At 41.3% G+C, this 21,556-nt stretch overlaps 1 protein-coding gene across 11 annotated transcripts in view; it reads right to left on the bottom strand.

The window, feature by feature from the left end:
- Nucleotides 1-21,556, bottom strand: part of PIK3C2G (phosphatidylinositol-4-phosphate 3-kinase catalytic subunit type 2 gamma) — a 2,048,585-nt gene that overhangs the window by 1,882,378 nt on the left and 144,651 nt on the right. Inside the window, exon 1 of one of the 11 annotated variants that reach the window (XM_085652683.1) lies at nt 8,711-8,730. The exons of the other annotated variants lie outside the window; for them this stretch is intronic. The gene's annotated coding sequence lies outside the window, so the exon portion shown is untranslated. Of the gene's footprint in view, nt 1-8,710; nt 8,731-21,556 lie in introns of those variants that run through there. 11 annotated transcript variants of the gene reach the window in all.

Raw genomic sequence — 21,556 nt, 5'->3', positions numbered from 1 at the left:
TTTGCCCAGAATCACAGGATGTTCAGCGTCATTGCCGAGCCTCGAATCCAGTTCCCCAGATTCGAGGTCGACCGCCCTAGCGTTAGGCCAAATCCTCTCCCCAAATGTATGACTACCAAATAAGATATAATACTTTTGTTTAAACTTTCAAGAGGCTTCATATTTATTGTAACTGTTCAGTAAAATTACACAATCATTCTTTATTGTTGATGACAGACATACAATATAACTCCAGGAGAATGTTTTATTGCACTGGACCCTTCCGAAATCTCAAATTGCAATTCCACACACACCAATACTGCTGTAGAAGGGAAATATCTAAGTTATTTCCTCTATGACATTGCTTCTGAAATTCTTTAGAACCAAAGCTTAGTTTTAAGAACAAACTTTCAGGACTCACCTTGCTTTAAAGCACAGGAAGAGGGGACAATGTTTTAGTGTAATAGTATATACACATGCTGTCACAATGCAGTGAATTACCATATTAACATTTTTCACATTCCTCACAGCAACTGTTTGTAAATATCATAACCTTAACCATGCTCTTTGAAATGTGTTAATCAGACTGTTGCTTAGATATTGGTCTGCAGATGGTGAAATACACTAGAGCTGGAAAACTTTTCAGAGTAGTATGATGACCAGTGATATCTGAGTGCGATGTTGGTGACTCAAACATTGCTTGCCTCTGTCTTGGAACCCCACCTTCCATTGACTTGCTTTAGTTGGGTGGCGCTTAACTGATTCAAGTTGTGCTTGAACCAAACACGTCGCCATTCGGATCTGCATGCCCTTCCCTCTGTGCTCTGCTGACTGTGCATGACTGGCTTTTGGCAAGTGTAGCTGCGCCCATAATTTTCAGGGCTTTTTGTTCACATCAATGGGGGTCTCATAGGGCTTGGTTAGCTTGCCATTTTCTGGTACCCTTTTCACCTTTCTTCAGAAAAGCCCCTTTCCAAGATGGCAGCCCACCACCACAGCTGAAACAGACACAAGTCTTTAAGACTCCGTAAAGGAAAGAAGGGCTCTATGCACACACAGTATATGAGAACCTCAACTGCTGGGGTGGCCATCTTTCAACGGTAAGGGCTGTCTCACAATTTAACCGAAGGGTTCTGCTAGCTTTAAAATGCAGCACTGTCACTCCCTCTAATTATTCCATCTTTTGAATAGAGTTTTAGATTATGATCCACACATTTTCTATTAGATGCGTTTCCAGATAAGAATAATTTTTCAGTGCTTCCAATATACTGCCCCGAACAGCACTTTCACATTCATGTGAATCCCCAGTGCATTTGACATTTCTTTGCAGCCTGGTTATATTCATAGTGGGACAAATGTATTAATTGGTCAATTTAAACCCTTAAATTGCGCCATTAGTAGCCACCATGGAGCCAAACAACTTCCGGACTAGCAACAGCTTGCTGGCATGGATTGGATTCAATGCATTCAAGATTAAATACCCCCCTAAGATTTCTAATAACTCAGGTAAGAACTTCAAACATAATCAACTTAAACAAACTTTGAAACATTCATATTTAATGCTCATCTGTGTGCAAAAAACAAAATTGTGGTTAATGACTTAAGTTTCTTCACCAGCAGAAGAGTTCAATGGAGAAGAGCTATAGCCTCAGTACTCCGGATTAACATCACTAGGAAATCCCCACATGGGCTATGTATTTCCATAGACTCTTGGCAGGCCTTCAGTGATGAAGCAACCATCTTCCTTTACAATAATGTAAACGTCTTCATCAATCATATGATCAGAATCTTGAGCAATTTGACAACTTTTTCTTGATGATCAAAAAATACAGTGGCAAATAATGTCTTCTCCACATATATAAATCAACGTTCCTTCCCCCGCTCCGTGAAGGAAACAGGCATCATCTAGTCCTACTTCTCTCTGTTCATCACAGAGTCCTGGCAGCCTTTCCCTCCTCTCCAACCGTTTTAACCATAGTTGCAGGTTCCAGTTCATCTACTCCCAATGATGATTTTTGCCCCTCTCTCATACTCCGCTCATCTGGACGGCCCCTTCCCTCAGTTCATAGAAAGGCAGGAATTAATGCCCACAATCCGAGAATGGCAAACAGTCTCAAACCAAAATTATTTAGGGGTTCTACTTCAATCAAGGACACTCCCTCTACTACCCTTTCTGTTGCCCAACAAGTGACCCACTTGAACCCTGCGTGCTCCAACTTGCTTGCAAAGACCTCTCTGCAGCACTTGAGGCCAGTCATTAACGTTACTTGGAGCCTTCTGCCTTCCACTCCTCCAATCGTCACCCACAGTACACCTCCTACTGGCCCACTTCCTCCTATAAATTCCCATAACACATCCCTTCCCACCTACCACCCCTCTTGTCTGTGAAACACTCCCCCCGCCCCGGAGGGCCCACACTCGCCCTACATCCACTACACTCCCAGCCTTATTACATACTTAAAGCTGAGCTCCAGAACCGTATACTCATCATCGCAAAGCTTGAGAAATTTTGGAATCCCAACTTGACATTTGGGGTTAACAGGACCCCTGATACAAAACAATACAACACACCCACTAGAGAAAGGCAGAACTTTCTCTGGCTGGCGTCATCGTACAATGACAACTTTTCGATCTGCCACTGGACTCCCTGTCCCATTCTCAACCACTCTTCCAGACCCCTGAGGGTTACCGATCATTTATTTTACGCTGACATTCGCTCCCTGTTTTTATCTTATTCCTCTCCACATAAGGATTACTCACACTTGTCGGTTACTATCCCGACTATTCACTCCAGCTTTCTCAGAGAACCCAGTCTCAACTGCAGAACCATGAACAAGCATAATTTATTACATGTCCTCATAACTAATCATGAAGCACTAAATCTCATGTCAAGTCTTTGCTTCTTAACTGCAGGTCTGCGGTCAGACACACAGCTGACATTGCGGATCTCATCCTAGCACAAGATCTAGACATCCTTATCCTAACATACTTTGCTCAAGGATACCTGCTCACATTATGGACATCCTAGTTCCACCTAACTATGACATCATCAGACTGGACAGACCTGGAAGAGTTGGGGGCAGCATAGCATGCATTTTCCGATCCATGCTTACCTTGAAACATGTACAAACTGATCCAGTACCCATGTGTTAATAACTAGGTATTGAAATATGGAACAATGACAAGATTATGTACAAATTCTACTCTATTTACCACCATCCAGGAAACAGCCTACCTTCCATTTAACAATTAATGGGGACCATCTCCTCTAACTCGGACCAGCACACCAACCAGATCTTCCTTGGAGATTTCAACATTCACTGGATTGATTCAAATGATCCCTTACTTAACACTTCCAAGGCCTTCCTTTGGGACCTCAACCATACCCAATCGTGTAATGGCTAAACTCACAACAGCCCTTCACCCTTGATCTAGTCATCGCTAAGGATGATGTCATACAACTTGAATCCATATCCCCATGTCAGAAAACTCCCACATCTCTTTCCTCATCCTGGAAAATTTCTGATTAGACAGGGACAACTTTTTAAACCCAGACAATGGTCTAGAGACTTGAGAAATATCAATCTAATTGATCTAATTTCAATGGGCAACAACTTTCTACCTTCTCGCATAAATATGACGCATTTGAAAGATCTTACCGATCACTACATCCAATCAATGACAAACATACTTGACACTCTTGGTCTAAAGCAGCTAAAGAGAACAGAGAATAAACCCTCCAATCCCTGGTTTAGCGGCAACTGCAATGAGGAAAGACACAATCTAAGGCTTGCTGTAAAATCATGGCAAAGCTCTCCCTTCATAGCACATCTCAAACACCTAAGGTCGACAAGAAGCTCTGAAGTGACCTGGTTCCATAGGTTGATGTGACACAGCAGACGTAGCCAGGATATGTCTTTAGGTTATTTATTAAGATAGTTAAGTCCATAGTATAGCACCACCAGGAGCAGCCTGCTAGCTGCTCAGCCCATCCTCTCCTAACTGTCTCTCACCACACCAACATTCCAGTCACGTCATCATTCCACATGGAACACTCACACTGGCTGAGCAGCTAATTACAAGGTACAAGAGAACAGTTACCTTTATATGAAGATACTACAATATCTCCCTTCTTTCCAATTGACAATCAAACAAGGAATACTAAAAGTACATAGCAACTAGACACAAAGCATAAACAAGAGATAAATAGTCCAAATCCCAGGGGTAAGATGAATAACACATACCACAAAATGGAACCAGACCATAAAAGGGAAGAAAAAGGACAAGAAAAGGATGGAAAAATAAGAATGAACTACCACCATCCTCCTCTTATAATAGGAAACAAAAGAGAACATTAAACCCACACACTATCACCAACCTCCTCCTTCAATGAGACACAAAAACGATAAACTACCAAACAGAGATTGGAAAAACACCACATGAGATACATAAGAAAGAAAACACAGAGAATCACAATAGAGAACAACAGCAAATACTCTAAAATTGTAGAAACATACAGGAAGAATCACTCCCAAACAAATACACAATGGGTGGACGTCACCCATTACTAACACGTAGGCGGGACTAACACCCCCTAAATACGAAGTATATGGGACTAACACCCATTACCAATAACCTAGGTGGGACTAACACCCCCTAAACACGAAGTATATGGGACTAACACCCCCTAAACACGAAATATATGGGACTAAAACCCATAAACAGTTACGTAGGTGGGACTAATACCCCCCTAAAAACTGAGTAAATAGGACTAACACCCATTACTACTGACATAGGTGGGACAACACCCCCTAAACACCAAGAATATGGGAATAATACCCATTGAGAATGACCTAGGTGGGACTAACACCCCCTAAATACCAAGAATATGGGAATAATACCCATTAAGAATGACCTAGGTGGGACTAACACCCCCTATAGCCCAACAAATGAGTCACAACATGACAAACAGACAGAAAAATGACACCCATTACTAATAACGTATAGAATGACCAATGTGCAGCCTAACGCAAAAACAAACACACTAGTGGACCAAAGTGCAGCACCAAACAGAACAACGGCACAAGCAAGAATGATCATATTAGCGCTTAAAAAAAAAACTCTAGCACATGACTAACGTGAAACAAGCGCCGGTGAGCGATCTCTCACCCGAATAGTGAGACACAAAGTACACTCTAATCCTTAAATGATTAAAACCATAGCATGTTAAATGACCATTGTCATAGGTGTGCCTGTCACCGTGAAAATAGACAGGCGTGCAACAGTTCATGGTGACAATCCAAAGACACTGTAAGTTGACAAATATAAGCACTTGGAACTAACCAACTTGCTGCTGCTAGCTGCTCAGCCCATCCTCTCCTAACTGTCTCTCACCACACCAACATTCCAGTCACGTCATCATTCCACATGGAACACTCACACTGGCTGAGCAGCTAATTACAAGGTACAAGAGAACAGTTACCTTTATATGAAGATACTACAAGCTCCTACAACAAACACATCCGAAGCTCAAAAGCAGAATACTTTAGGGTGGAGTTAGAAAATGCCAGAAACAGACCCAAAAAATGATTTACAATTGTGAAACAACAAGTTAGTTGCCAAGCTAAACTCCAATCAGTAGACCATGTGTTCCTGCAAAATGGAGATTAATTCTCAGCTTATTTCATGGAAAAGACAAGGAGAAATGAATCAGAATGGCCGCTCGCCTCCCAACATTGTCTTACCCTGGATCAGCCTACTCTTCTCCCAGTGACAAACTTACTGTGATCCCCTCATAATGACTATACTTCTAAAAATAATGCCACTTGGAGTGCCTTCAAACATCTGGGTGAAACCGATCTACTTAAAACTATAGCATCAATAAAACCCTCGAACCATTTCAATGATCCTCTGCCCACCAAACTCAGAGATTAGATCGTCCATACTGCTGCTTTGGTCTAAGAATATAAATGCTTCCCTCTCTCAAGGTATGATTCTTGATTGCCTAAAGATAGGACAGGTCACAGCACTCCCCAAAAAAACAACTGCAGATTTGTCTGACCATAACAATTTCCATTCAACCACGAACACTAGCAAAGATATTCGAAAAATGTGTGCACCTACAACTTAGCAACTACATTGAGCAATATCAGCTCATTGACCAGTGCCAATCAGGCTTCAGAACGGGACATAGCACCGAATTTGCTCTAACTCACATTGTAGATGATGCCCTCAGATTGCTTGATAAGAATACACCCGGCTTGCTCATACTTCTTGATCTCTCCTCTACGTTCAACACTGTAAAACATGACAAATTGCTTGAACTTCTTGAGAATAGGATGGAGCTATCTGGTCCCATTTTAAACTGGTTTGCCTTGTTTCTTCACTACAGGGCTCAAAGAATCAAAATTAATCAAACCCTTTCTGACATCACCCTGGTCTTGACTGGAGGGACTCAAGGTTCCATGCTCTCACCCTCGTTATTCAATGTATTGATGGAACCTTTGACCAAGATTATGAAACAATCTCACATTATTTACCATATGTACGGGAATGAAACAATTGTACCTAAAAATGTCCTCACCTGAAGATAGCAAAAACTCTCAACTGCACCTTACTAAAAACCCAACAATAGTTAACCTACAATCACCTCAAAACTGAATTTATTTTTATCACTCCCCATAACCACTCTATCCCCATAGAAGAATGGCTCATACAACTCACAGCTCTCAACTGGACCCCCCACATCATCGACTCTACTAGATCACTTGGTATTACATTGAACAAACGCCTAAATATGCAAAATCATATTAGCGCAACCATCACGGGAGCCAATTATTAAACTAACACTTTAAGGAAAATAAAACCATGACTTTCAGTGTGCGGTTCAAGCCCTAGTCATCTCCTGATTATATTAAGGGAGTGCTACCTTTGCAGGCTTACCTAAAGCAAGGATGGTGCCACTAAGGGCTAGAGTGAACTCAGATGCTAGGCTCATAACAGATCCAGGCGATTCAACCACATTATACAAGACATAAAACATCTAAAAACACTTGTGTTTGAAGTGAGGATCCAGTTTAATATAGCCTGCATGACACATAAGGCCCTCCACCACAAAACTCGCGCCAAGAATATGCACTCTCTGCCTCTGGAAATCACAACAAACCCCTCAACAAGCTTCTTCTAAAAAGAAGCAAAAATTCTCCTTTTGAATAGATTCCTCCAGTAGCACACCTGAAGTCACCTAGCGTAGCTATTTTCCTGCTGACACCCTTGGATCTTGACTGTACCAAGATGTTTGTTTATACCATATCTGTATTGATGTTTGCTTATTTCGTTTTGTAATTTTCCCTGCATGTATGACTTGACTTCTATTTGTAAAGCGCTCTGATACCCTGATGGGTCATGTTTGCACCATACAAGACTCTTCAAATAAAATAAGATAAGTCTTGTTTCTCCTCTGCTAGGTCCAACCTGCACATTACTGTCACCTTTCTTTCCAGTTCCTTGTCTGACCCTTGGAGACCCTTTTAAGTCAAAGCAAAAAGCAAAGAACTTGCCCATCAGATTAATTCAGATATGTAACAACAGTGGTCCATTCGGAAAGACCAACAGAAAGGGCAAAGCTAAACAAATTAACTCATCCAAATTTCATTTATCAAAACCAACCTTCTCTGACTTGTGGAAGGGGGTAAAATATTACTTCTATCAATATGGAAGAATGTATATAACAATATCAATTCTTATCACACAGAAAGAAGTAAATGCATGAATCTTTCATATGACAAATGACAGTATAAATACATTATTTACACATGGTTGCTCCAGAAAGAAAATGAGGGAAAAAGGTCTCACAAAGAGTACCCGTGTGTGGAATTTTAACAAAGAAAGAAAGGAGGATATAGATTTCTTACATATATTAATCATTACAGAGAAGCCTGTCTGTTACATGTATTATACAGCATAAATGTGATCACATTTAAAAGACGGTAATCGTTTCAATCAGAATTGTCCTTTGTGGAGCAACTATCCAATCCAGGCTGTGTAAAGTATTGACGTTTTGACATGACGAAAGGGAGAAAGGACAGTTTAAGATTTACCAGTGGGTCTTTATCAGGACTGGGTGACTGAATAGAAGGATATCAACCTATTGTAAAAATGACAATTCGTCCAACTACATTAAAACCAATAAATTATGTGTGAGATAGCATTGTCTCTTCCGTAAGGTATGTACACTCTTGCCTAGAAATATCAATTATCTGGTAAGAGATCTACAGAATTAATCATATAAGGGACATAGGCCAACAGGCTCCTCATCTGCAGTGAATCTAATCAGAACTCTGGGAATGCTAAAAATTAACCCACTATTAATTGTAGTGTCCTACCGCGAGAGGACAAGCCTGTCAGACTTAATAAAACATAGCTCACCTTGTGTAAAGAGGTCTTGGAGAAAGACTGACGTCTATATGTTCACACAGTGAAAATAAGAGAAATGGCCCTATTAACCTCTTGCTTTGTTAGCCCAAAGCAGCAAATTGGCTAATATCCAAACACAGGAAATATAATTCAAGTAGATGTATGCGCACTGCAAACATACATGGAGGCCTCTTAATGAATTAATCCCCTCCTGCTCTGAAAGAGTGAATTGTTAAGTATTAGTCCTGTGCTGCATTACATCTAAAAAAAATAAACTGAAAGTTAAGTGCTCTGGCAGGCCAGCCGGGTCGCTCACCTCTGTCTGTTACCAAGTATCTCCGACTGAAGCGGACGCTGCTCAGTGAGCGGCACGTCCTCCAGCTGAGATAAAGCTTTACAGAACATCAGCGTGCATGTTGTTCAAAGCACGCAAGGAATGCTGTCTGACGACGTGTTTACATAAGTATGAAAAATGTATTGCGTTGTGCCTCACATGTTGGGGAATACTCTCACTCGGGCAAGCATATTCAGTTGTGTAGTGCAGGGATCAACTCTTGACTGGTTTCACTAAACCAGAGATTCCCCATTTTAAAGAAATGAATGTGTGTGATTACAGCCAATAACACAGTGAAAAATGGCAAAACTAAATTGCGATAGTTTCGTAGGGATCCGATTGGCTCAATTCCAAAACCATTTTAGAACTTTTTGAAAAATGTTATTCAATACAGTGATGGTCATAGAATGATAGAGATTTAAACATGTATTTTGAGCATTGAAGGAAGTGACCCAAAATTGGTCACCGGGTCACTTGCGACCACCTCTAGACCTTCCCAGAAATGAAGAGTCGGAATGACAGTGGAGAATACAAACTAATACTTTTATTAGTAAGTACACTGCATTGGAGTCCGGTCTGACCAGCCTCTCGGGATAGCTGTCGAGGGACAGACTTCAGAACGCTTGGTAACCCAAAATAAGCTTTCCAACACATGCCAAGTCCCGCCCCTGGTGGAAAAATACATCTTGGGCAAAGGCTGAACAAAGAAGGCACAGAAGGATGAGCTACCACCTGCAGAATGGGTACATATTATCAGGTTCCCAAGGTCATCTTGCTCGGTCTTAGCTCTCTCCAGTGTGGGAACTATGACCAGGGATAGGCATGCGCAAGCAGAATAAACTATTCATTTTGTACATCTGGGTTTCAACCTTGAATACGATAAGAGGGAAGAACTGAACAGCAGCTTTCTGCTGAGGCAAGTAGAGAGGGGCACAGAGGCCAGTTTTCGATCACAACATATCATGGTGGTTACATGGCAGAAAATGGCGTCTCAGATGCTAACTTTAGCCGGCACAATGTTAGAAGGAACTGGTCGCACACATTTGCAATAGCAATCAAAAGCAAAATAGCTACATGAATGCTAACATAACACAGCATACAACATAGAAGATGGGGCAAGGACACATTCAATTCTAACAGCATAAAACCACACACATATTTGAGCATAAAACACAAGAGGTAACAACATGTCTGTAAATGGGTTCTGGAACTAGGGGTGTTCCAGCGAATTCCACTGAAATTGGATTGCCTTCTTGTGCTTAAATGGACATAAACTTTCTCAGTGACAAGGTAATATGTGAGCAGACAGTTTCATTCCCGTATAATACAATTCTAGTCACATACTGTTCTTAACATTGCAAAATGCAGGAAGTTTCCCACACTTAAACAATGAACATAATCATTCATGGAATTTCTTTTAATCCAATATGTGAAAACAATTTGTAAATATAAGCCTAAAACAAAGGATTGACATTCGGAGAAATACTTTTTTTAAATGATACTGTACAAATAGATAACTAGGCAAATGAAACATCAATTGTATTACATCATTGATAAATTTCACATATATGGTTGTATTCTATTAGTGTGGTGTGTTGACACCCCATTCTTAGTGTGGTAAGTTACCCCTCAGGTTCATTTCAAATCAGATACGGCTTGCGAAATACACCACCAGGTACAGGTGCTAGCTACATATTACTCAGACTCACCACCTATCAAGAAATCTCCTTTAATTCATTAAAGCCTGGGGCCACTGTGTTCAAGTTGTGGATACACTTGCATTCACATAGGTTAAGCATGTTGGAAAAATACCCACCTCTGGGGTTGGTATGGACCCTCTCAAAAACCAACCATCTCATACTGTCCATGAGATGATTCAAGGTGATAAAGTGTTCTACCAGGGGCGCCCCCTGTCCCATTCACCTGAGCCTACTACAATGTTGTAGAATGCATGCTTTTACCTTCTGTCGAGTCTGACCCACATACAGAATCCCACATGGATATCTAATCTCATAGATAACGTCCACACGGTTACAATTTGTGTGTTAATTCAGGCCTACCTTTTGCAGCCTCTTCAATTGAAATTGCTAGCTAAGGCTGTGAATCACTATATTATGCCCTCACAAAGTCCTTCCATATTATGAATTAGAATTATCTGGCATTTGTCATGGCACTAATGAGTCATGCTTAGGCTATGAAAGAAGGCTCCTAAACATATATTTCTTTAACTTTAATTGTTACATCTAACTATCCTCACGTCTTCAATTAGTAATTTCTTTTGCTCCAATTTTCTCATCTCCTACAGCTGGTTTTCAAGGGCATTACAAGGAGGCTAGGCTCTGGTATTCTCCATTGAAGGTTTTTTGGAGCCTTCTTGTCACTCAAATGCTAGGATCCTCCTTTTGTGGGGAGTACCCTTTTCTCAGAGTCACCTCTTAACATAGACCAAGGTTCATCTTAAGATGTAGCCTCCAAAGGGTTTTTTCTTTACATTCTGTCACTTGTAGCTCTAGTTGTACCCTTACAATTACAGAACTACAAACACTAGAATGCATTGACAACACCTTATCTGGCTAAGCTCCTAAAGCATGATATTAGGGAATGGGATAGTTCTGCAGAGAAGCTCACCTTCCTCTTAGCCTGAGATCATTTGGCTTAGCCATCCCACATCTTATCCATCTGCATTGCCTACCAGCTTCCAAAAGACTTTCCTTTAAGGCTTTCTGCACTGTCCATCAGAACAATCATAGCATTAGCCCCTCATACATATGCAATTTATTTCACTCCATATGTTAAATTTTACCCCTTAGGATTTTTCCCAAAGCTATGCTGTAGACCCCTCACTTTAACTGCACACGCTCAGATGACTCTAGGGTCTTCATGCACTTCATAAAAACGCTACATTTATTTTCAGGTTTATGTGTCAATGAACTTAGGTAGTGGCAAGAAGGCCAAATTAAAAGTGTGTTGAAAATGGCCATTTTTTGTATGTATACCCTAGATATTTGGCTAAAATGCTTTTTTTGGCTTTAGAACTCACCACACTTCACTCCTGCTAACCAGCAACAAAGTGTAGTGCTTTCCCTTAAACTGTGCTGACATTGGTATACATCTGATTGGCACATTTAATTTACCTAAACGTCCCTAGCACAAGAAACTACATGTAGCTAGTGCCTTTAAATATATTGCTACTAGAGAGCTAAAGCACTAATTGTGCTACCTTTTATAGTAGCCAAGTGCAACATTTATCCAAGGGTCAGTTGGTTGACCTCCTGCTTGAGCTACAGGGCTACAACTAGCTTCCAGAGGCCTTGTTCTACTTTCTAACTGACCACTCTTGTGAAAACCTACAGGCTTAGATTTGAAGGAATGTTGAGCAGCTTGTTTTACCAAAATGCAATATTATTGTATTGGTTAAATGAAAGGAGACCCACACAGTAGTTATACAAATATATAATTATTATTATAACACCTTAAATACCTTACAGTATCTGCTACATGCAGATAAACACAAAGCACACAATACTGTAGCACAGAAACAATCGTAAGTAGCACTAATACACAGTGGGCTCGCGGGGGATACCAAACCATATACTAAAATAGTGGTATAAGAACCATGACTCGAGTCAAGAGAGTGTCTAGAGGGTGTAGAATCGCTGGAAACCCAAGGAACCACCCAAGTTGAGTAAGTAGGGACCCCACAGGGGATGGGTGCAGTGTGAGAACAGGACTGTGTGCTACATACACTTCAATAGGAGAGTCATGGTTGCAATTTTAAAGTTTAAGGACCCTTCCCAGTGGATTACGAGGAAACCCTTTGGAACATACAAGGTTGGAGAGCCACGCCACCCGTGGATACTGAAGTACCAGAGTTACCCATCACAGGGAAGCCGGGTGCATAGGGCTGAAATGGCGTCAGAAACCGCTGTCGTTCTCAATGGGAGTCTTCAAAGAAATGCCACTGCGGGAAAGAAGAAAAGTGTCTGGTGGTGCCCAGAGGTGGATTCTTGATGGAAGGAACCTGAAACAGAGGGGACAGAGTCTGGGTCACTCAGGCGTGTCCAGGGGCTCAGTAAACGAATGTACAGCGACGTCGGGTGCTTCAGGTGTGAAGGAGAACTTGAGTTACAGCTGCAGGGACCAGGAGATGTCAAGGATAACTAGGAGCTGGATATGAGCTGTCCCACAAAGGATGTCGAGTCCTGAGGGGTCGGTGTCCGGTGGGGGCACCAACAAGCCTTGGCAGCGGCAACCCATGAAGAAGGTCAAAGAAGATTACGGTCTGGCCCAGCAAGGACCAGAGGACTCAACACAGCAAGGGAAATCAGGGCAGGCCTGGAGCAACCAGGGGAGCCCAAGAAAAGCAGTGTTGTCCCTCAAGTGGACCCACGGGCCGAAGGCACAGGAGTCGCGAGGGGACCTCTAACAGTTTCACAAAGTTACAGCTTGCAGAGCACAGAGTGTGAGGAGGCTAAAGTCCTTTGTACAAAGTGTGCACAAAGGTTGGGGTTATCAATAGCCCAATGCACTTAGTTGAGGAACGCAAACAAGCATAAGCACTTGCAAATGTACACGGTGCAGAGGGTTCTGGTTATGTGGTCCCCACGAGGGATACTGGCCTTAAACTTGCTGAGAGGGCAGGTCAACCTCAAGGAACATAGGAACCCACCTCCTGTGTTGCTGGAGCCTTCACAGTCTGCAGGAGCTCAGGATCAGCAGACTGGTCAGTTGCGTTACCGTGCCTGTTAATGCAGGGGAGTGACTCTTTCACCCCAAGGGCGATAGTTCAGTTGTCCTTGATGCTCCACAGGTCCTGCACGGAGCCTGTATGGTGCATGGGCACAGACTATGCTTTGGACGGAGAGGTAGACGAAGTTAGGCCCAGTTGAAGTCCAGCAAAGTCCAGAGTGTCCAGACGGCCGAAGGTCAGTGGTTTCTTGATTAGAATCTTGTCCACATCGAATCAAGGGTCCTACAGCCAGGTAAGCCCTTTTGTACCCACAGGAGAGGGCTGGACAGATTCAGTTGACCTCCCAGGGGAGGGTAAGGACAGTGGGGAGGTTACTCCCATGTCCTTTGTCCAGTTTCATGCCAGAGCAGGAGCCAATGGCTCCCAGGACTGGTTTGAACTGACTATGCACAGGGACACCAAATGTGCCCCTCATGCAGACGTTCAGGCACTTTGGAAGTGCACCCACCCAGCTCCAATACAATAAATCCTGTCTGGGAGGTGGTCACACCTCCCTGTGACAGGATGCATACTGTGCTGTCTTCCTCTGCTCGAGCTTGGCTCAGCAGCATGAGGGCAGAAATGTCTCTCTGGTCTGCAGCAACCATGTTGTGCTGTCAGCGTCAAGAAGGCTGGTACCGGGAAGACTACGGACACAACGAAGCTTGCTTCTGAAGGGTGGAATCATACCTCTACACCGGACCTCCACACCAGTTACCGGTGTGGAGGTAGGATTCCAGGTGTTTGATACCCAACACAACATGGTTTGTTGCAGTCGTTTTCGAGATAGCATTTTACGCCAGCAAATAATGTACCTATACGTCTGGCTGCGTCACCGACACCCCGGGAGAATGATCTTCGAAGGCTGCAGGGGTGCTCTGCCCATGTGGGGGCACCCTCTCATGTAAAACCCAGCACCCTGCCTTCAGGTTTGTGAAGGCTTGCTATAGGGGTGACTTATAGGTTTTAAGTGCAGTGATATATATATATATATATATATATATATATATATATATATATATATATATATATATATATTACCTACTGGCGGTCGCCAGTAGGTAGTTATAGTTAGGACCCCTTTTCCATAGGAAAACCTCAACATTCTATTTTGAATAACTTTGGCGCCGGTCGATGAATCCTCGCGAATTTCTCAAAATAGGTGGGGCGCTACGCTCCGCTCCTACCCTGAAAGTCTCGGGGGGGATCCGTCAAGCGGGGGCTGAGATAAAAGGGGGGTCCCAAAACGCGTTTTTCCCATGCATTTTTCCATAGGACCTTTAGAACGAGCTACAGCCCGAACGGCTGAACAGAATTACTCGAAATTTGGCAGAGAGGTAGTCCCTAGGTCAAGGAAGTGCCTTTTGTAGGTTTGGTGTAAATCTGTTCAGTAGATTCTGAGAAAATAGCCTTTAAATCAATATATATATCTGAGCCCGCTTACGGTACGCTTACCGTACGCTTACCGTAAGCGTACGGTGGCGTGCGCGAGCGCGATTCTGATTGGCTCTTAGATCTTAGTAAACATTCGAATCGGCCGAAACCAGGAAGCGGCGGCCGCCATTTTGTGTATTTCACTCTGAAAAAAAAGAGTGAAAACAAGAAAAGGGGGCAATGAGGAGAGTTACAGCCCCCCTAACATTTGTAAGGGGGTCAAAGAAGGACAGAAAAGTACAAAAAAAACATTTATTGATTTTTAAAAAAATCACGGGGTACGCGTACGGTAAGCTTACGGTAAGCGTACGGAAGAAAAAATAAAAATGAATAAATGAAATGAAGAATTAAGAGTTAAGATATTAGGGAGCTCTAAAAAGAGCTGTTGTGTTTATGAAGTCATTTTTTTAGTGGTACCTACAAGTAAGTACCGATGCAGAGTCTAAGGTTCAAAAGGAAGACTCTGTTCCCTTCATCATTGAAGTGCACACCATCTCCTCTATAAATGTCTTGCATGTCATAACGCAAGTTGTTGTGGTAAATGGCACCCATACCATAGTCACGGAGGAAAGCAGAAACAGATTTGTTGACGTGCTTTCTTGCTTTGTCAATCTGTGGACAGAAATGATTGGACCAGTTCCATTTTTGCCTTTGGCATATGTTGGAAAACACAAAGGCAGTTTTAGGGAAAAGTGAAAACAGTTGTGCAAAGGTGTCCTTCATAAGCATTTCCAGACCTACCCCAGTCAAAGTGCCTAGGTCATTGCCACCACAGTGCACTATTATGAGGTCAGGGTGTTGGATTTGCATGAAGGATTTCACCAATGGCATCAATTGGTGCCACTTTAACCCTCTCTGACCAATCCATTTAATGTCTACATTTGGCAAAGCAAGGTCTCTCACCATATCTGTTTTCTCTGCAAACTTTTCACTCCAGAAGACATAGCTGTGCCCTACAATCCACACTGTGAACATCTTCAAAGGAGAACTGGATGCACTCAGGAGGTGTCTTTCAGTAGAATGGCAATATGAAAAGAAAGACAGTTTGGAAATTGAGGCATACATATTTTTTTCAAAACAAAAAGAACTGATTGGCTGTTTCATACCATTCTAGAATAAAAACTAGGCTGTATGTGTAAACTAATAGAAGCATGTTTTGTATTGGTACAAAAAAATGTGTTACCAAAGAACAGTACTATGGATTTGCTGTTAGGTTTGGAAAGTCAAGCACTCTTGCTCTGTGGAATTGAAACATTGTGTGGCAAACTTCTGACCTAACTCCACACAGCAGTGTTCCATGAGCTGTTGCTATGGTAGCAGGCAGAAGTCAAGTTGGGGGAAGGGTACTAGGCAGAAGTCAAGTTGGGGGCAGGGTACTTTTGGAAAAGGGTTGGTTTTCAACCAATAGAAATGTGTGATTACATTTGAAAAAAAGGGGGAAGCACTGAGATTTGAAACTTACATGTATATGTGTGGAAAAATAGAGGGAAAATTTGCCATTATCTGGTTCTGCTGAGAGGAGAGAGGTGAACACAACAGAGATCCTGGCTCTGATAATCTGCTGTTTGAGTGTCACATTTCTTTCACAACTAACTAATTTTAAAGGTGAGTTTAGAGTTTGAGAGGGGATGTATGTGGTAACTTAAGAAATGAATAATAGAAATGGAAATTCTTTTTGTTGTAGTTGCGTTTATCATTTTCTGTTTTGGGAGAAATTTAAATGTGAGGAACATGTAAAATAATATGGAGTATGTTTTCACAATAAATTAAGGTGTACTGGAAAAAAAAAGAATAGTTTAAGGGTTTGAGGTTGGACTCAGTAATGCAAATACATTCAGCATCACTAAGGCTGGTTGCCCTTGCTGGAGTGTAGGCAGCCACCCAGGTTACACATGGAGGTGGTCTGAAAAAGAAGTTTGGACATGTGCATTTAAGAAAATCGAAAAAAGTGGTTTCATAATGTGTCAGTCTGTAAAAGTGATTTTCACTTGCCCAAAAAAAAAAGAGCAGTAAGTGTGCTTTCAAATTGGCAAAGAAATTTCGTTTTGGGACTAATGTGAAAACATGACTCTGTGTGCAGAGAGGAATTATAGGCAGAGATTTATTGCGTATTGCTCTGGTGATTTCACAGTTGCATTAGATGGAAAGGGGGAGCGATTTTTTGGGGGAAGAAGCAGACTCTTAGCACACACCCATGTGCTTGCCATGTATAATCATGCACAGTATTTACAAGCGAGTGGGGTTTTCAGGTTTCAGTCTGTAATGCAAATACATTCAGCATCACTAAGGCTGGTTGCCCTTGCTGGAGTGTAGGCAGCCACCCAGGTTACACATGGAGGTGGTCTGAAAAAGAAGTTTGGACATGTGCATTTAAGAAAATCGAAAAAGTGGTTTCATAATGTGTCAGTCTGTAAAAGTGATTTTCACTTGCCCAAAAAAAAAAGAGCAGTAAGTGTGCTTTCAAATTGGCAAAGAAATTTCGTTTTGGGACTAATGTGAAAACATGACTCTGTGTGCAGAGAGGAATTATAGGCAGAGATGTATTGCGTATTGCTCTGGTGATTTCACAGTTGCATTAGATGGAAAGGGGGAGCGATTTTTTGGGGGAAGAAGCAGACTCTTAGCACACACCCATGTGCTTGCCATGTATAATCATGCACAGTATTTACAAGCGAGTGGGGTTTTCAGGTTTCAGTCTGTAATACAAATACATTCAGCATCACTAAGGCTGGTTGCCCTTGCTGGAGTGTAGGCAGCCACCCAGGTTACACATGGAGGTGGTCTGAAAAAGAAGTTTGGACATGTGCATTTAAGAAAATCGAAAAAAGTGGTTTCATAATGTGTCAGTCTGTAAAAGTGATTTTCACTTGCGCAAAAAAAAAAAAGCAGTAAGTGTGCTTTCAAATTGGCAAAGAAATTTCGTTTTGGGACTAATGTGAAAACATGACTCTGTGTGCAGAGAGGAATTATAGGCAGAGATTTATTGCGTATTGCTCTGGTGATTTCACAGTTGCATTAGATGGAAAGGGGGAGCGATTTTTTGGGGGAAGAAGCAGACTCTTAGCACACACCCATGTGCTTGCCATGTATAATCATGCACAGTATTTACAAGCGAGTGGGGTTTTCAGGTTTCAGTCTGTAATGCAAATACATTCAGCATCACTAAGGCTGGTTGCCCTTGCTGGAGTGTAGCAGTCTGGACATGGGCTTTTTAAAAAATCTGAAAAGTGGTTTCATAATGTGACAGTTTGTAAAAGTGATTTTCACTTGCCCAAAAAATTGGCAAAGAAATTTCGTTTTGTGACTAACGTGAAAACATGACTCTGTGTGCATATAGGAATTACAGGCAGAGATGTCATGATTGAGATAGATAATTTTCGAAAACTAGAACCATTTTTAATGCAATTAAAAAAAAATTTAAATGAATAAATATTTTTTTGAGTGGGTATGGTAAGTCAAAAATATCATGGTCCCTTTTTTCCACTTCTCCACAATCACATTTTCAGTTTTTAATTGTAGTCTCTCAAGGACCTTGTAATGTGATAATTGATTTTTAGTGTTTTAAAAAAAAAAAAAAAAAGTACGCGCACCGTACGCGTACGGTAAAAAAAAAAAAAAAAAGTTTTTAAAAACATATGTAAAAAAAAAAAGAAGAATAAGGTTGGCTCTTAAAAGAACCGTTGTGTTCATGCAGGGACAGAGGAAAGAAAGCATGGAAAAATTAGTCTCTGTGACAAGTGTGCTGATCTATTTTGTTGTTCACTAGGGAAACACTGGTCTCCCTATGACAAATTAGATCATGACAAGAGGCACATCGAATATCAACCCTCAGAAAACGAGGGTTAATTTCCAGAGGGCCAGCAGAAGGAGATGCTCCCCCCACAGATGAAGGCCTCACCTGACCTGCAGAAGAAGGAGTCAGCCCTGCAGATGATGGTCCAGGCTGAGCTGCTGTGGATGTACTTGCTTGTCTTTCTGAAGAGTTACCTCCAAAAAGATGACCATGTGTCCTTCTGTGTACATCCTGGAGGTGTCTTTTCATGGTGTGATTCCCAAAGGAATACTTCCTGTCAGGATTACCTCTAGAAAGTACACGCTGACACAGCCTGCAAGTTACTAAGGGTGCATTCACCTTTTGCTGGCCTTCAGGAAAAGTAAAATAATCCCATACATAAGAGGGCTTTTGTTTCCTCGATCTCTGCCTCAAGACAGTGCTGCTAGTGCTAGCCTCACTCTCAGAAGAGCTCTGCTGTTCTGCCATCGTATCCCAAAGACAAACCAGCTCCTTCTCCCAAGGGATCACAAGCAGAAATGAGGGGAATGGGTGTGGTGTAGGAGAGTTCTAGAACTGAAAGTAGTTTCAACCAATCAAAAGTTGTGTTTCATGATCACATGACCTACCGTACGCTTACGGTACGCTTACGGCAAAAGTGCGCATGCGCGTAAAAAAGACACGCGCTTGCGCGCATGCGCATAACAGTCACTACCCGACACTTCCGCGTAACGTGCGCGTGTAGCGTACACGCGTACGCGTCCCACGCGGAGGACACGCGGCTACGCAAATTGCGTAACTCTACGCAAACAGCGTAGATAAATTGCGGACGTTGCGTAAACCGTACGCTTACCGTAAGCTTACGGTACGCGTACTAAAAAAAAATTTAAAAAAAAGGAAAAAATGTATTGCTAATAAATTTTACATGTTTATTTTATAAAATATATTAAAAAAAACATATTATAGAATTTTAAAAATTTAACCATAGTCTTTAAAAAAGGATAGAAAATTAAAATAAAAATATGTTTAAAAAAATAGAAGAAAAAAAACAAAATTAGCATTTAAAAAACCTTGCAAATTCACTGAGAAAACCATGGGTTTCACACACGTTATAGTTAGGACTTAGCATTTAAAAAACCTTAGAAATTCAGTGAAAAAACCATAGGTTTCACACACGTTATAGTTAGGAATTAGCATTTAAAAAACCTTAGAAATTCAGTGAAAAAAACCATAGGTTTCACACATGTTATAGTTAACCATTGAAATTGCCCCGTTATAGTTAGTTCAGCTAACTATAACTCGCGCGCCCGCAATGCACTGCTGATGACGTCACATATTACATCACTCATGACATGGTCAGTGACATCACTCATGACATCACTGATGACATCTCAAATGACATCACTGATGACATCACTGATGACATCATCCTTGTGATAGAGTGGCAGACCTCCTCTTCCCCTAATATAACCTTTGATACACACAATCAAAAATAGAAATTAAAATTTTAAAAACAATGGACATACCAATACCAGTTACAACAACCTATACAGTAATTCTAAGATCCTAATACACATCCACTCATTCACCAACAGTCCTATACAGTCACTCATACATGTACTCACTCATCATATGTACTCATACACGTATACATCCTGTTACACAATGCCACTCATCCATAGAGGTACTCACACACATAGTTAGTCATGCTAATAAAGAATCAAACATACATTTACTTGCATATACAGTTATACACACACCACCACACTTACTTCTACGGAAACTTACATATACTTAGTCTTTTAAACAATCACTTATAGAAACACATACTTATTCATACAGGAACTCTTTCAATCTCTCACTCTCACATATACTCACATATATACACCAATAGTCACATATACTAGTTTAAAACATATGTCGTTACACATAAAGACACTATTGAGACAGTCATTCACTCACTAACACACCCATACATACACTCATCCACCCATACAGTCCTGCACACATGCTGTCTTCAACACATACAAACAATGAGTCACTCATTCATGCACCCATGCACTACGTAATACCCCTCACCGAACCAGACACTCACACTCATACTGATACTCAAAAAACCAACTAATAACCTATTTAGACACTCATGTAGCTACACACCAACCCATGCAGCCACTTATACACAAAGTGAGAGACTGATACAGATATTTACATATTTAAACATTACTCACTAAGCCATGTATTCACAAAGATACACTTAATCAGTCAGTAATACAATCAATTTTTCAAAAACAATTCATCCATTTAGACACTTATATACCCATTTATTCTTCCATCGACCTTGAGATATACATATATAAAACATATTTAATTTTCAGAAAAACACACATTCACTGGATGATGTCATCAGTGATGTCATCAGTGATGTCATTTGAGATGTCATCAGTGATGTCATGAGTGATGTCACTGACCATGTCATGAGTGATGTAATATGTGACGTCATCAGCAGTGCATTGCGGGCGCGCGAGTTATAGTTAGCTGAACTAACTATAACGGGGCAATTTCAATGGTTTTTTACGAGTAAAATGTCCAGTTAACTATAACATGTGTGAAACCTATGGTTTTTTTCACTGAATTTCTAAGGTTTTTTAAATGCTAATTCCTAACTATAACGTGTGTGAAACCTATGGTTTTTTCACTGAATATATATATATATATATATATATATAGATATAGATAGATAGATATATACATAAATATAGTAAACCTATATCTAAAGTAAGTGGTGCATGCAACAGGCTGAAATGGCAGGCCTGTAGTTCTATTTTGCATGGCCTCTCATGCTTCAGCCCATGGGAGGCCTCTGGGGTACCTATGCCTGGGTAGATATGTACCA

Source organism: Triturus cristatus, chromosome 4_1, assembly GCF_964204655.1.
Source record: "Triturus cristatus chromosome 4_1, aTriCri1.1, whole genome shotgun sequence".
Lineage (NCBI taxonomy): Eukaryota > Metazoa > Chordata > Amphibia > Caudata > Salamandridae > Triturus > Triturus cristatus.
This window is presented reverse-complemented; position numbering and strand designations above follow the sequence as displayed.